Source organism: Leptodactylus fuscus, chromosome 7 (assembly GCF_031893055.1).
Source record: "Leptodactylus fuscus isolate aLepFus1 chromosome 7, aLepFus1.hap2, whole genome shotgun sequence".
Lineage (NCBI taxonomy): Eukaryota > Metazoa > Chordata > Amphibia > Anura > Leptodactylidae > Leptodactylus > Leptodactylus fuscus.
In genome coordinates this window covers 137,460,677-137,475,833 of record NC_134271.1, presented here as the reverse complement: position 1 = coordinate 137,475,833, position 15,157 = coordinate 137,460,677, and positions in this window count along the sequence as shown.

The window sequence follows — 15,157 nt, the reverse complement described above, 5'->3', positions numbered from 1 at the left end:
AGTACTGTATGTTTGTATACAGGTATGTATATACAGTATACTATAATAATGTGTAGGAGTGAGTGTATGTATATATGTGAGTATATATAGTATTCATATATTCATATAAGTATATATATGACATATATGGTATATGAATGTATATAAATGTATATGTGTGTATATATGCTATAATAATGTATATATGGTATATGTATAAGGCCTGCTTCACATCTGCATTTGGTAATCCGTTTGGGGAGTCCGCATGGGGGCCCGCTGAATGAACTACAAAAGCATTAGCAAGCGGTGTGCAGTGAAAGCACATGGACCCCATAGATTATAATGGAGTCCGTGTGCTTTCTGCGCGGTCTCTGTATGAAATATGCGGACAGGAAAGTAGATCATGAAGTAATTTTCTGTCCACATGTTCCATGTGGACACCGCACGGAAAGCACACGGACTCCATTATAATGTATGGGGTCCATGTGCTTTCACTGCACACTGGTTGCTAATGCGTTCGGTAGTTTGTTTGGGGGGTCACCATGCGGACTCCCCAAATGGACTACTGAACGCAGATGTGAACCAGGCCTGAGTGTGTAGGTATATAGTGAGTGCAATCCCATCCACACATTGCAGAAAAATACACACAGTAGGCACACTGCAATTTCCAAAACTGTTGTGGTTTTGGAACTCGCAGCATGTCACTTATATCTACAGAAACATTGGTGGTTTCCCTATAGGTATAATGGAAGCAGAAAGTCCTCAGAGGAAACCTCAGTGGAGTTTCTGCAATAAGTGCTGTGGGAAAAACTGATGTGTTGTCGCCGGGGTTTTTCCACAGCATTTTTTTCTGCGGGATGCTACATGGGGCCTTAGCCTTATAGTGTAGTACACATATATAGAGTTTTTCTTTTTTTAATGTAGATGGTGAGCCCCACATAGAGCTCACAATGTACATCTTTTCCCCCTATCAGTATGTCTTTATGGAATATGGGAGGAAATCCACACGGGGAAATCATACAAACTCATTGCAGATGTTGTTCCTGGCAGGATTCGAACCCAGGACTCCAGTGCTGCAAGGCTGCAGTGCTAACCACTGAGCCAACGTGTTTCCCCTAGTACACAGTATATTGAGATGATCAGGATGAACAACGAGACGCAGCTCAAAAACCCTGTGGAATAAATAGCGGCGAATCTCCATGTATTTTTTCCACAGCGTTTTTTATCACGCTTTTGATGCATTTTCCCGATACTTTCTCCCGATTGCGCAGCTGAAAGTAACCGGCCATGTTTTTAGAAGCGCGGGCATTTTAGTGTTTGCGGCTGTTCCACATCTTTTTTCCCTGCAGTCTGCAGATGAGGGAAATCTGATTAAATTTCATTCACTTTGCTGGCTCTGTAAAACACATTTTTTTTCTGTATTAGCCGCAGTCGTTGTGTCTCTGCAATGTGAGGTTTGAGGTATTTATGGCCTATCCTGAGTATAGGCCATTAACCCTGGACAACCCCTTTAATATGCCCCACACATTTTAACGTCCCCCTTCGGCACTGGATGTTACCCCATCACTGCTCCCACACAGTATAATGGCCCCATGACTGTACCCCATACATTATGGGGCACCAGTGAAGAGGTCACTGTATGGGGGGAGACCAGTGAAGTGGCCATAAAATATTTGTCATGACATCCCCTTAAAACAGGTTGTCTATAAACTGGAGTGATCACTGGGCCGCCAGGGAGGTATAAAAATAAAAAAACAAATAAAAAAAAAAGTACACTCACCTGTCCCCAGCACCCCATTGCATACCTCCCAACTTTTGAAGAACTGAAAGAGGGATAAAATGTGCGGTGCGCGTAGCGCGTCGCGGTAAATTTAGCCCCGCCCACTTTTGTGTTGACTCCGCCCACTCGTTAATTTTCCATGTGCCCGCACACAGTATAATCCTCCTACAGTCACCCGTAAATTATATGTCCCCCTTTATCTCTCCCCCAGTTTCATATACACCCTTCATCTTCCCCCAGTTTTATGTCCCCCTTCCATCTCTGCCCCCAGATTCATGTCCCTCCATCTCTGCCCCCAGATTCATGTCCCCCTTCCATCTCTGCCCTCAGTTTCATGTCCCCTCCATCTCTGCCCCCAGATTCATGTCCCTCCATCTCTGCCCCCCGATTCATGTCCCCCTTCCATCTCTGCCCTCAGTTTCATGTCCCCCATCTCTGCCCCCAGATTCATGTCCCTCCATCTCTGCCCCCAGATTTATGTCCCCCCTCCATCTCTGCCCCCAGATTCATGTCCCTCCATCTCTGCCCCCAGATTCATGTCCCCCTTCCATCTCTGCCCTCAGTTTCATGTCCCCCATCTCTGCCCCCAGATTCATGTCCCTCCATCTCTGCCCCCAGATTTATGTCCCCCCTCCATCTCTGCCCCCAGATTCATGTCCCTCCATCTCTGCCCCCAGATTCATGTCCCCCTTCCATCTCTGCCCCCAGATTCATGTCCCCTCCATCTCTGCCCCCAGATTCATGTCCCTCCATCTCTGCCCCCAGATTCATGTCCCTCCATCTCTGCCCCTAGATTCATGTCCCCCCTCCATCTCTGCCCCCAGAGTCATGTCCCCCCTCCATCTCTGCCCCCAGGTTCATGTCCCCCATCTCTGCCCCCAGATTCATGTCCCCCATCTCTGCTCCCAGATTCATGTCCCCCCATCTCTGCCCCCAGATTCATGTCCCCCCACCTCTGGACTCCGATCTGAGTTGAAATCGGGACATACCTCCCTCCAACCGGGACCGCGGGACATGTCACCCAAATCGTGAATGTCCCGCGGAAATCGGGACGGTTGGGAGGTATGCATTGTCCCCACCTGTGTCTGTTCGGTCTCATGGTCTCATTTCTGGAAATTCTTTACCTAACTAGTCTCAGCGATCACATGAGGTGCAGGACTCCCAGCAAGGAGACCAAATGGACACTGGCAGCGCACAATGGAGCGATGGGGACAGTTGAGTATGCTTTTTTATTTATTTGTTTTTGATTTTACACTTCCCGCCCGGGATATGAGTTGCTCCAGCTCCTATTATATATCTCTACACTGCCCCATTATTAGTTTGGGAGGCATTTTGGTCTTGACAGACTCCCTTTAAAAGAACCTGATCTGACCATGATGACAGCAGGGCAAAGTGAGTAGGTCAGCAGCACGTCCAAACGCTAGGCTCTAGAGATGAGCGAGTACTGTTCGCATCAGCCGATCCGAACAGCACGCACGCATTGAAATGAATGGAAGCACCTGGTGCTTCCGGTTTGACGGCAGCCGGCCGTTTAACCCGCCGCGTGCCGGCTGCGTGCATTGATTTCAATGCGTGCGTGCTGTTCGGATCGGCTAATCCGAACAGTACTCGCTCATCTCTACTAGGCTCTTCTATCAGATCAGAGGGTATATCCCTCCCCCCCAAAAAAACATACTTGCCTGTCCTGTCCAAAGCGCTCTGGTCTCCCAGGCCACTGCCCGGTTCTGTAGTGCCCTAGGGCTTTTTCGGCTGAAGTTCCATGCCGCCCCTGACCTCTGAGGCCTCTTAACCTGGGAAAAGGCTAAGTAAAGCACAGATAAAGAATAGGCATTCGAGAATATTTATTCCCACAATATCCAGGAGAACAACATGATTACAAAAATGGAGGCGAGAACTCTTGATCATATATATGAAGATCCCATTACTAATGAAGATTTTTTTACTTTTTTTATAGATGGTTCAAGATAGCACCGGGATGGAACATGTAAGACAAGACACTGTCACTACACCAACTAAGATCATAAAGAAAGAACCACTTCCTTCATCCATATTGATAAAAGAGGTGGAGCTGAGATCACGTGGTGGAGGGAAAAAGCTACCTGGATACATGTCAGTCCTTTCAAGAAGGTTTGAGATGAACTTGGCAGAGGAACCTCAAAAAAAGGAACCTAAAAAGAAAGTCTTTAACCACTTTTAAAGGTTGGGCATTTTTGAAAGGGAAGTGAATTGATTTTATATATATCATTGTGGGTCTCCTCTGTGTAAAACTATGATGCCTGCTCTGTTTTGGAATGGTTGTCACATTCAGAGTGCTGACATATGCCATACTTTTACGGTGGATTTAGGCAATTGGCTAAAGCCTGCAAGACAATGCAAGAGAGTAACATCAACAATTAGAAATTGTACCCAAGGGTAAAGCAGACCTGCCTAAACCTACAGGAACTAAGTTAGAAGGGGAATAGGTTGCTCTAGATAGGACTACATTAAATAATGAGGCCTCCAACTCTTGCTCACTGACACCTTTCCCACCAAAAAACTATCGCGAGAGATGGGTTTGTCTGATCTCTGGAAAGTGTAATATATTATACAGTATGGGGGCGGTGGTGAATTAAAATGGCCATTGCTGGTATCGGTATCGGTATACAGTCCTATGAAAAAGTTTGGGCACCCCTATTAATCTTAATCATTTTTTGTTCTAAATATTTTGGTGTTTGCAACAGCCATTTCAGTTTGATATATCTAATAACTGATGGACACAGTAATATTTCAGGATTGAAATGAGGTTTATTGTACTAACAGAAAATGCGCAATATGCATTAAACCAAAATTTGACCGGTGCAAAAGTATGGGCACCCTTATCATTTTATTGATTTGAATTCCCCTAACTACTTTTTACTGACTTACTGAAGCACAAAATTGGTTTTGTAACCTCAGTGAGCTTTGAACTTCATAGCCAGATGTATCCAATCATAAGAAAAGGTATTTAAGGTGGCCAATTGCAAGTTGATCTCCTATTTGAATCTCCTCTGAAGAGTGGCATCATGGGCTACTCAAAACAACTCTCAAATGATCTGAAAACAAAGATTGTTCAACATAGTTGTTCAGGGGAAGGATACAAAAAGTTGTCTCAGAGATTTAACCTGTCAGTTTCCACTGTGAGGAACATAGTAAGGAAATGGAAGAGCACAGGGACAGTTCTTGTTAAGCCCAGAAGTGGCAGGCCAAGAAAAATATCAGAAAGACAGAGAAGAAGAATGGTGAGAACAGTCAAGGACAATCCACAGACCACCTCCAAAGAGCTGCAGCATCATCTTGCTGCAGATGGTGTCACTGTGCATCGGTCAGCTATACAGCGCACTTTGCACAAATAGAAGCTGTATGGGAGAGTGATGAGAAAGAAGCCGTTTCTGCACGTACGCCACAAATAGAGTTGCCTGAGGTATGAAAAAGCACATTTGGACAAGGCAGCTTCATTTTGGAAACAAAAATTGAGTTGTTTGGTTATAAAAAAAGGCGTTATGCATGGCGTCCAAAAAGAAACAGCATTCCAAGAAAAACACATGCTACCCACTGTAAAATTTGGTGGAGGTTCCATCATGCTTTGGGGCTGTGTGGCCAATGCCGGCATCAGGAATCTTGTTAAAGTTGAGAGTCGCATGGATTCCACTCAGTATCAGCAGATTCTTGAGAATAATGTTCAAGAATCAGTGACGAAGTTGAAGTTACGCCGGGGATGGATATTTCAGCAAGACAATGATCCAAAACACCGCTCCAAATCCTCAGGCATTCATGCAGAGGAACAATTACAATGTTCTGGAATGGCCATCCCAGTCCCCAGACCTGAATATCATTGACCATCTGTGGGATGATTTGAAGCGGGCTGTCCATGCTCGGCGACCATCTAACTTAACTGAACTTGAATTGTTTGTCCAAAATACCTTTATCCAGGATCCAGGAACTGATTAAAAGCTACAGGAAGCGACTAGAGGCTGTTATCTTTGCAAAAGGAGGATCTACTAAATATTAATGTCACTTTTCTGTTGAGGTGCCCATACTTTTGCACCGGTCAAATTTTGGTTTAATGCATATTGCACATTTTCTGTTAGTACAATAAACCTCATTTCAATCCTGAAATATTACTGTGTCCATCAGTTATTAGATATATCAAACTGAAATGGCTGCTGCAAACACCAAAATATTTAGAACTAAAAATGATTAAGATTAATAGGGGTGCCCAAACTTTTTCATAGGACTGTAGTTCTTGAATCCAGGACAACTTACCTTAGTTGAAGATTATTGAGGAGACCCTCATTCAGGGGAACTGATCAGAATATAGTGGAAGAGGGGTTCCTCCTAAAAATTCATGAAATTATGTTCAAGGGGAAGAAAATGGGAAAACAATTACATGGAATTTCACAATCTGGAGGGAGAAGCCGTATTGCTTGGTGTCATGTCTCTCCCCGGCCGGTGACTTCCTAGTTCCTAGTTGCTAGCTAAAATTTGAATACCACAGGTGAAGTCCCTGTGGGTTTGGCACGTGCCCTATACACACAATGTAATGTTTGCTACTGGCAAATAGAACATACTGCTGGTATTATACTACACGCTGTGTTATATTGCTGTAGATTACATCATTACTCTACATGTCATGTTATTCCCCCATAATGGATGTCTTCTGTATAAAGGTAGGTCAACACACATCATAAGAGCTGTTCTGGATTCTGGAATTCTACTGAGATCTTCCTTTTCTGCCATTGTAGTTACTACCTCCTTGAGTATCTCCTGGACCTGCTCTTCATTGCCCCACATCCAGGCGCTGGGTTCTTGGTTTATGGCCTTGAAAGGGAATCTATGAGCTCTATGCCAATACCAATAGTGCCATGTAAAGACCTTTAATAGGAGCAGAAAAATATCCTTGTGGTCATAAACTATTAAAGCAAAATGCAGAAAAATATAATATTTTATGGATACGCAAATCAGCCTCTGTGTCTCTGAAACTTCACCTGGTAGATCAGGTTGACCAGAGATGAAATGAAGTAAAATAAAGCTTGGACAAGTATTCCTGAGAAATACTTTGTCCAAAAGTAAAATGTCCCCTCACCTCCACTACATGGTTGGTGAATGTATAAATAAGGAATGGGTACGTTCAGAGCGGATTTAGAGGACAAGGGGAGTAGTGACAGTGGGCTAAAGGGTTAAGAAACAGGATTTGAGCCATGTGTAAGCATAGTCCTAGAAAGTCTCTCTAGTATGGTAATACGAGTGCCACAAACTATGGCGTGGTGTATCTTACAAAAACATCTGAGTTGTTAGCAATACAGATTGTATCTTCTTTAGGAGAAGAAACCAGACGACAAATCGAAACACAGTGACTTTTGCATTAACTTGCAGAGCCAATTGGAAGTGGACAAATTCATTGACAGACCAATGTTCAGCGATGAGACTACGAAGGCTATTATTGTGGTGACTGTATTTATGTGTGTGGTAAATGTCAGTAGACAAGGATAGGTCAAACAGAGTGGTCATATCTAGGATAAAAACAGATAAATGAGATCAGAGGGAATGGCGATGTCTCCCACTGGTCCTGGATCTAGCAGGACAGTCCAGAAGTTCAGGTGCTCTACCAGGAGATTTGCTGAAAGTCTCACTATGTGTGCCAGAGACCTAGTCTCATTATCCAAGATATTCCCTAGAGAGTAGGGAATCTGGGCAGAGCTGTCTGGACAGCAGGGTACATGGGTGAGAATTTCAGTCCCACAGTCCCAAGTGGTTTGCCTCATGTCCTGTAGTACATTGTGTAGTCCAGAAGAACAGAAAGGTTGATCCTTGGCTAATGTGGCTTTGCCATGTTGGCAGCTGAAAGTACAGAGATGGAGTCTAGCACAGTGCTGAGAAAACAGTGAGAACAGGTCCATGAGGTCTGCAACAAACATTTCAATTAAAAATGGAAATATTGGCTCGTTCTCAACATGTTATTCCGATGCCCAAATGGCCTCCACCTCAGATACCAATGGTTCATAAGGAACTCATAACAGTTGGGAGACATGTAGGTGGTTAGATGCCTTCTTTGTTAAGCTGATCAGCAGAGGTTGGGTTCAGACCTCCAATGATCGAATTTAATATTTTCAACCTTGTACATGGACTTAGTGTGTTGTGGAGGATTTCCTTCTATTTCTGGAATTGAATCCCTTTCTTTTATGGATCCGGCTCATCACAACGTCCTAAATCTTCTACTTCTCAACTTGGTTTGGCATTTACTTCTGTCTGAAGATTACAAACCTCAATAAAGGTCGTACATCTTCTGACAGAGAAGAATTTCTGAGATATTCCCATCTAATAGATCTGTCCCTGATATATCCATTGCAGTCTCAGGCCTTACTATAACTCCTAGGCAGCAGGCCCGTTGCCTCGGGGTCATGTTTGACGCAGACCTTTCCTTCACCCCTCATGTTGAATCACTCGCACGTTCATGTTACCTCCACCTCAAAAACATCTCTATAATACACCCTTTCCTTACCAGAGACACACTAAAGACACTTATTGTCTCTCTGATTCATTCTCGCCTTGACTACTGTAACTCCTTACTAATCGGTCTTCCCCTCACTAAACTCTCCCCTCTACAATCTATTCTGAATGCAGCGGCCAGGCTCATCTATCAGGCTAGACGCTACAGCAATGCCTCTGGTCTGTTCCTAGTCACTACATTGGCTGTCTATTCATTATAGAATAAAATATAAACTTATCCCCCTCATCCACAAGGCTCTCCATAATGCCGCACCTCCCTACATTTCCTCCCTCATCTCTGTCTACCGCCCAACCCGTGCTCTCCGCTCACTCAATGACCTAACACTTACATCCTCTATTATCAGAACCTCCCCCGCTCGTATACAAGACTTCTCCCGAGCTGCACCACTTCTCTGGAATGTTCTACCCCGGACAATCAGATTAACTCCCAATTTCTACAGTTTCAAACGCAAACTAAAGACTTATCTTTTCAGACAAGCCTATCACAATGTCTAACGTAAACCCTTAACCTTCCTCTGTCCCCGCTCCCACATTTCCCCACATGATATGATGCCATCTCAGGATAACTTTATCTGTCCAAGCTCCATCCACATGTTAAAGGACACGACTGGTGACGGCTCATAAAGTTTTATGTTTGTGTAATGACAGTCACCTCTATTACAAAAGTGTCTGACCTCTGTATAAGCAATGCCGCCCCTGCTACCTCTTGTGTCACCCCCTCTACCTCATAGATTGTAAGCTCTTGCGAGCAGGGCCCTCAGTCCCATTGTGTGAAATGACTTTCTTTGTAATGTATCTTTCTGTCTGTATTTGAACCCTACAAATTGTACAGCGCTGCGGAATATGTTGGCGCTATAGAAATAAAATTTATTATTATTTATTATATTATTATGTGAACTAAAGCACTAAAAATTATATGATCCTGGTGGCTCCCACAGTACAGAAAACACATAGCATTTTGTATAATGGTAGTCAATGGGCAACGTATACCAACGGGCACCTATTTGATGGCCTATGGTATGTCACAAAACCTTCTGTTGGTGGTATAGGTCAGGGAACACACCAATGGAGGTCATAAATGAAGCGTGGACAGAATTTAATGCCATGTATATGAGACATTGTAGAACACTATAGTGGTACATACAAAACACAACACAAATATATCTCTGTTATTTTTTTTTTAGAATCTTTGATTTTTGTCTCAAAATTATATAAAATATAAAAAGTTAGAGTTACCTATGTTCTTCATTCACTAAATTATTACTTGTCTGTACTGTATACAGTCACTTCATTGCTCTTGTCTTGCCATGGCAGACATGGCACTAGGAGTCAAATCACGCTTCTTGGCTTACATGGATTTTTCCATTCTGATATTGTGATCCTATTTGGCAGCATACATATCAATAACAATTTGGGCTTATGCAAACCATTCTCCCTCCATGTCCTTAGCAGATTTTGCCTGGCAGAGTAATTTATCTCCTAGCGATTTGCCTGCGCATCATATTCGCTCTATGGAAATAATAATACAGGAGATAGAAGACTGACCATTTATTAAGGCTAAAATGACATTTTTCTGGAAACCTCCACCCTTGAAGAGTAAATTATTCTCAGATAAGGAGAAGGTTAAGCACCATTAATCCCATGGTGCTGGACATTATTATATTAATCCTATGGTGCTGGACATTATTATATTAATTCCATGGTGCTGGACATTATTATATTCCATGGTGCTGTACATTATTATATTAATTCCATGGTGCTGTACATTATTATATTAATTCCATGGTGCTGTACATTATTATATTAATTCCATGGTGCTGTACATTATTATATTAATACCATGGTGCTTTACATTATTATATTATTTCCATGGTGCTGTACATTATTATATTAATTCCATGGTGCTGTACATTATTATATTAATTCCATGGTGCTGTACATTATTATATTCCATGGTGCTGTACATTATTATATTAATTCCATGGTGCTGTACATTATTATATTAATTCCATGTTGCTGTACATTATTATATTAATTCCATGGTGCTGTACATTATTATATTAATACCATGGTGCTTTACATTATTATATTATTTCCATGGTGCTGTACATTATTATATTAATTCCATGGTGCTGTACATTATTATATTAATTCCATGGTGCTGTACATTATTATATTTCATGGTGCTGTACATTATTATATTAATTCCATGGTGCTGGACATTATTATATTAATCCCATGGTGCTGTACATTATTATATTAATTCCATGGTGCTGTACATTATTATATTAATTCCATGTTGCTGTACATTATTATATTAATCCCATGGTGATTTACATTATTATATTAATTCCATGGTGCTGGACATTATTATATTAATTCCATGGCGCTGTACATTATTATATTAATTCCATGGTGCTGGACATTATTATATCAATCATATGGTGCTGTACATTATTATATTAATCCCATGGTGCTGTAGATTATATTAATCCCATGGTGCTGTACATTATTATATTAATTCCATGGTGCTGTACATTATTATATTAATTCCATGGTGCTGTACATTATTATATTAATTCCATGGTGCTGTACATTATTATATTAATTCCATGGTGCTGTACATTATTATATTAATTCCATGGTGCTGTACATTATTATATTAATTCCATGGTGCTGTACATTATTATATTAATTCCATGGTGCTGTACATTATTATATTAATCCCATGGTGCTGTAGATTATATTAATCCCATGGTGCTGTACATTATTATATCAATCATATGGTGCTGGACATTATTATATTAATTCCATGGTGCTTGACATTATTATATTAATTCCATGGTGCTGTACATTATTATATTAATTCCATGGTGCTGTACATTATTATATTAATTCCATGGTGCTATACATTATTATATTAATCCCATGTTGATGTACATTATTATATTAATTCCATGGTGTTGTACATTATTATATTAATTCCATGGTGCTGTACATTATTATATTAATTCCATGGTGCTGTACATTATTATATTAATTCCATGGTGCTGTACATTATTATATTAATTCCATGGTGCTGTGCTCGGCATGAGCAGAGCTTGCCGTATACGCCGGCACTTCCCAATCACTTCAATGGGACTGCTCGTAGTGAAAAAAGCATCCCATTCATTTCTATGGGGAGCGCTCGTATCCCCGCTCCCATAGACATGAATGGAACTGCTTTATACGCCGCTTATTCTGAACGTCTTTTACAGTATGTTCAGAATAAGCTAGCGTTTACTCCGTGTGAATGAGCCCTAAAATGACCAAAAAGTGTATTGAACATAAACGAGATAATTAACGCATCATTTCTGGTGTAAATGATCACACATGTGGCGGGGATGATGGCTCTGCACACCCTCAGCATGCCTCCTTTTCGGGAAAGATGCACAAAAAAATTGAAAAAAAGTCACAAATTTTCTGTGCAATAGATTTGTGACTTTTTAGGGGGAGTTCACACGGAGTATTGTGGCTCATCATTTGGTAAGTACACGCCGCGGGATCTTTTTCGGGCCGTATACGTTCCCATTGTTTTCAATGGGAGCCTGTACCGTACACGCGGTGCTATTTTGTGGCCGCCGCAAAATCACGGCCGCAAAATAGCGCCGCCTGTACGGTACCGGCTCCCATTGAAAACAATGGGAGCGTATACGGCCCGCAAAAGATCCCGCGGCGTGTACGTACCAAATGATGAGCCACAATACTCCGTGTGAACTCCCCCTTACGCCTTGCACTCCAGAAAACACGTCATATACAAGGCACCTTGCACCACTGACAAGTTCTCTGTGATGCAGACAGCAACATGAAGGTTGTAGCATACATTTATCTATGGGGCATAGCAGTGGATTAATTTTGTAAATTAGGTAGCATTTTTTAGCATTTGCTGCAATTTTACATTTTTTGTGGCAGTCAGATATCAGGAATCTGTGACATCACAAAAGAGAGAAGAAGAGGCCAGGGAATGGTCTTTAACCACATGAGGACCGCCGTACGTAAATTTACGGCCTCATGTGCTGGTACCTAAAGACCGGACTATTGCCAAAATACGTCCGGCCTTTAGGTACCATTCTGGCGGGGGGAGGGGTGCGGGGGGGACAGGGGTTAGGTGTTACTAACACCTAACCCCTTCCTCCATAACGTCCAGTCGGAACTGAGTCCGACTGGACGTGTTAACCCTTTCGATCGCGCCGTCAAACATCACGGCGCGATCGAAAGGGATCCGCCGATAATTGAAAGTGATCGGCACCCCCCGCGGCGAGATCGGGGGGTGCCAATGTCAGTAAAAGGTAGTCTGGGGTCTGGCCAGTGACCCCAGACTACCGGAGCCCCCACATACCTGCTGCTTCTGCCCGGCGATGGAGGAAGTGAGCGATGCAGCTCACTTCCTCTGCAGCTTACAGGACACGAGCAGGTTCATATCCTGCTCGTGTCCTGTCTGCTACTGTGCTGAATCAGCTGATGCTTTCATCAAAGCATCAACTGATTCAAGTGTCCTAAAGGGACACATGAAAAAGTAAAAAAAAAAGTTTAAAAAAAAAAAAAAAGTGTATGAAAAAAGTAATAAAGTTCTAAAGTCCAAAAATCCCTTTTTTCTATACAAAATGAATTATATAAAAAAAAGCACTAAAAATTAAAAAAAGCAATGCATATTTGGTATCGCCGCATCCGTAACAACCTGTACAATAAAACTGAAATAATATTTAATGTACACGGTGAACGTCGGGAAAAAAAAACGGAAAAAACTCGCCGGAAGTAATGATTTTTCACCATCTCACCATACAAAATATGCTATAAAAAGTGATCAAAAAGTCATATGCATCCGACAACAGTACCAATAAAAAGCGCACATTGTCCCGCAAAAAATAAGCCCTCAACCAACACTGTCAACCGAAAAATAAAAATGTTACGCCTCTTAGAAGATGCGATGCAAAAAACATTGATTTATGTCCCCAAATGTGTTTTTATTCTGCAGAATTAGTATTGCATAAAAAAATAATATAAATGAGGTATCGCTGTAACCGTACCGACCCGCAGAATAAAGGGAACATGTTACTTATACTGTACGCTGCATGGCGCAAAATTAAAAAAGTAAAAATCAATGCCAGGATTGATTTTTTTTTTTTAAATCCAGCAAAAAAGGGTTAATAAAATGTATTCAATAAGATGTAGACACCCAAAAATGGTGTCATTACGAAATGCATCTCATCCCGCAAAGAATAAGCCCTTATATGGCCATGTCACCAGAAAAATAAAGAAAATATAGCATCTAACAATGTGAAGACAAAAGTCCGCAAAAATCGCCAAATTATTAGAACACAACTGGCTGCGTCAGGAAGGGAATATATAAGCTGTGTGAGCGGATATCAGGGGACTCCCCAGATTTACAGCTTATGAGGGAACAGCACCAGAAGTGACCCCTAAAGTGACCCCCAGAGTGACTCCCCCAATCATAGGAGCTACGGGGACATAGTAGGGAATTTGGTGTCTGCAATGTCCTCCGCACAGCTTATATATTCCCTCTTCGCCATCCGCTGTGCAGTCACGTCCGGGATACTAATACTCACTACACCCCCTGATAAATTCTTTGAGGGGTGCAGTTTTCAAAATGGGGTCACTCCTGGTACCCCATGGAATCCACTTTTCTGGTACCTTACAGGCTCTACAAACATGACATGGCGTCCAGATACCAAACATCTGAATCTGTGCTCCAAAAGCCGCATAGCGCTCCTTCCCTTCTGCGCCCTGCTGTGCGCCCAAACTGCAGTTTATGACACATGTATGACACATGTATGACACTGGTGTACCCCCGGATAACGGACATAATGTCATATGTGGGTATAAACTGATACTAGGGCACAGCCGGACACAGAAGGGAAGAAGGGTCATTTGGTTTTTGGAGCACAGACGGTTTGGTTTTTGGATGCCATGACACTTTTGTAGAGCTGAAACGCTAGTAAAGTGGAATCCCCTGATATGAGACGTTATTTTGGAAACTACACCCCTGAAGGATTTCTCCAGGGGTACAGAGAGCATTTTTAACCCCCAAGTGTTGCTATAACTTATTATCCATAAATGAATACGAAGCGGATTGTGAGAGGTGAAAATGACCATTTTTCCAGGAATACGTCCTTTCAGTGCGTAATATGTTGTGCCCATCTTGTATCAGAGATGAACGCTCTAAAAGCTGTTGTGCCTGGGATACCCGTTTAACCAAAATAGCGCTCCTTCCCTTCTGTCCCCGGCTGTGCCCAAACAGCCGATTCTACCCACATATGGTATTAAGTCCGTTATCCGGGGTACACCAGTGTCATACATGTGGGCATACACTGCTATTTGGGTACCCAGCAGGGTGCAGATGTGAAGGAGCAATATGTGCTTTTGGAGTGCAGATTTAGATTCTTCGTTTTTGGACACCATGTCACATTTGCAGAGACCCTAAAATTGCCCCTACAAAATGGGGTCACTTCTTGGTGAATTCCAGTTTACTGGCACCTCCAGGGCTCTGCAAAAACAACATGGCACCCAGAAAGTCCCTCTAAATCTGTACCCCAAAAGCTAAAACGCACAGTGGTCCTTCCCTTCTGAGCCCTGCTGTGTGCCCAAGCAGCAGTTTACACCCACATATATAATTTTTTGACCCCGGGATGGCCCCTTAATAGTTTTAGGAGTGCAGGTCTCTGACAACACAAAGTGGGTGCAACGTATTGGGCACCGAAATGGCATATTTTTAAAAATTTCAATTTTCATTTTGTACATTAATTTTTGGGAAGCATTTTAGGCTCAAAATGATAATACCTCTTGATACATTCCTTGACAGGTGTAGTTTCTAAA